Source organism: Egretta garzetta, unplaced genomic scaffold, assembly GCF_000687185.1.
Source record: "Egretta garzetta isolate BGI_Z169 unplaced genomic scaffold, ASM68718v1 scaffold224, whole genome shotgun sequence".
NCBI lineage: Eukaryota > Metazoa > Chordata > Aves > Pelecaniformes > Ardeidae > Egretta > Egretta garzetta.
This window is the reverse complement of record NW_009259530.1, coordinates 205,109-208,181: the sequence shown is the minus strand read 5'-3', so window position 1 is coordinate 208,181 and position 3,073 is coordinate 205,109.

Here is a 3,073-nt window from a genome sequence, read left to right as displayed (position 1 = left end):
TGCGGATCCAGGCGGAGCAGCGGAAGGAGCAGCACATCGATGGGCGGGCGCCACCCCTGCCGCGAGTTGCTCGGGTCTCGGCGCCCAGGTGAGCCAAGGGCGCTCCCCAGCCGCCCCCTGCGTTAAGTACCTGCCAGGAACACCTGAAGAGCGACACCCAGGCTGTATTTAAAGGACAAAACGGCCCATCGTTTAGGCCCTTACTGCTGAAAACACTAAAAAAAACCCCAAACTGGGAGCACCCCCCCTGCCCTGGCACTGCGCCTCCCAAAGTCCTGTCACCGCGTTCGGGCTTTGTGAAGTTAAGATCAAGTTAGAATCATAGAATCACTTTGGTTGGAAAAGCCCTTTAAGATCATCGAGTCCAACCTTTAACCTAACCCTGCCGTCCCACCACTAAACCCTGTCCCTAAGCACCTCATCTCTCCTTCTTCTAAATACCTCCAGGGATGGGGACTCCACCACCTCCCTGGGCAGCCCCTTCCAGAGCCTGACAGCCCTTGCGGGGAAGTTTTTCCTCATGCCCAGCCTAAACCTGCCCTGGCACAACTTCAGGCCATTCCCCCTCGTCCTATCAAGTTAATGGGGGAAACCCCTCCCGCCTCGGAGCGGGGTGCAGGCAGCCAGGTGATGCCACCCACACCCCCTCGTGTGTAAAACCCTGTGCACCGTCCCCCAAACACCCACCAGAGCCAGCGTGTGCAGGGAACCGGATGAAAAGTGGGATTTTAAACCGCCTTTCCACCCCCGTGGTGCAAACCGCTTGGCAGGAGCGGGCGAGAGCCGACTTACCCCCGGTACGGGGTGCCTGGGGGTGACGGGTGGGAGCTGAGAAGGCGGGGGGCAGGCTGAGGGAAGGGATGCGGACCCGAGGGTCGGAAACCCAGAGCGCTGCAGCCATCAGGGTCACGAGAGGCTTGCAGGAGGAAATAAAAAAAATAAAAAAAAAAATAAAAAAAAAAGAAAAAAAGCCCTGTCTGTGCTCCCCGTGAAGCGGGCGCCCCGAGGCAGGGTCTGTGCTCCCCCTGAAGCGGGCGCCCCGAGGCAGCGGAGCCCTGCGGCTGCCACAGGACCCGCTCCTGGCAGCAGAGCTTCCAAACCCACCCCGGGCTGCACTTCAGGCGCTATCCCACTGGTGATGGGAAACCCCGCACGGAGCTCCACGCGCACGAGGTCAACGCCGGTCGCGGAACAAGGAAATGCAAAGGGTCTCAGGGTGGTTTATTGCTGTCGTGTCTGCCTGCAATACAAATAGTCACAAATTCAGACAAGGCAATTACAAAAATCTAATTTCTGTGTGTAGATGTTTGTATGTGCACAATATGGGGGGGGGGGGGAACCACTACAATAGAAGATAATTTAGAAACAAGTTCAAGAAGGAGATGGAGACAATGGTGGTCAAACATAGCTATTTATTCTCTCTTATAAACAGCCTTCAGTTTCTTACTGAAAAAACCCTAGCATTTAAATATTTTGTCCCATCACATACAACAATCTGTATACATTATTTACAGCTCAAATAAACACGTTGCAGATTTTCAGACATTCAACTTCGTGGTTTGTTTTTTTGTTTTGTTTTTTTTTTTTTTTCTTCTCTTTAATCAAAAGCTGTTCTCATTTAAAACTAAAATATCCATCGGTGGCTACAAACTGAAGCAGTATTGGCACAGGTAGCTTACGGTAAGGGTTCTCATCTTGCAGTTTATATTTTACACCGCATTTTCTCTCATGTATTTTAGGATTCTAAAGGAGGAGGAAAGGTTAGTGTTGCTTTCTTAATATTATTTTTTTCTCTTCGCCTTAAAAAATGGCCTTTTATTGAAGCCTCATTCGCTTATATCGCATTCTCCTCTCTCCCCCCCACTGCACATCAAGGTTTGTGCTTCGGGGTCCTAAGCAACACAACCTCGGTGTCCCCAAATCGTAAAACACACATGAAAATAAGCGTTCCCTCCGCGACACGTCTCTGAAAAATGTCAGAAGTTGCAAATGTACAAAAATAATGAGTATAGTTTAGTGGCTATAAAAATTAATCTCCCCTAAAAATACAATACTCTATGAACAATTTAGGGAATTTAGGGAATTCAAAGGAAAAGGGAGTTTGGTATTTACCTAGACTGCAGTCTTAACCTGGCGAGAGGAAATTGTAAGAAAAGCAGGAAAATAAAAAAGGTTGAACGCTTAAAATAACCAATGTTAGTCTCATCTTAATAGAGAAGGACGTCCAGGAAAGGACGACAGGCATCCATAAAACTGCGAGTGGTTTTAGTGGTGCAGTTTAGAAAAAAACAAAAAAACACCCAACTGGAATCAGCAGGGAAGGAAACAAGATTCAGTGTGAGAGGGCATCTTTCAGCCAAGGAAAAACAAGGCGCCTGTGCTCGCGCTGCAGCTTTTTAGATAGTCCCGCTAAAAGGGGGCGGTTTATGTACAGTAACACAGCACTCTGGCAGGTAGGAAGGGGGGAGAGGGTAGCGAGAAAAAGAACCCCCCAAAAAGGATGTGTTTGTAGTAAAATTGTGTCTGGTGATTCAAGAGGAAGGGGGAGCGGGGGCAGAGAAACAGAAAGGAACAATCCAAAAGGTCAGTGAAGTCCATAGCAGCAAATAGGTATCCTTACCTGTTAAATGCCTGTCGGGGAGACTGGGAGTGTTCAGTACCGAAATACTGACTAAGGACAGTGCTCCTCTCTATCTTAAAGTAAAAGCAAAAGTTCAGAGCCCTACATTGCATAGTAAGCAGTAAAATAAACCTGATCCTTGCAGATGGGCCACCTGCCCCTCGGAACCTGTTTTCTCTCTTCATCTACCACTCAGCTACCTGGAACAGCCGAGCGTGGCGGGCTGATTTTCCTGATTGGAATGATTAACCTGTATCCCTGACTCAGATCTGAAAGACTGGAAAAATTATTTCTGCGAACGTAATGCATCCACACCACCTAAAGGGCGTCAACATCGGCAACGGTGGCCGAACTTGATGAACTTAGCAGAGTTAGCCCCATCCCGTCTCGAGGTAGCTGACCTCCTGCAGTTACCACCCGAATCGCAGACACGGCGGCTGGAAAACCCCGCCA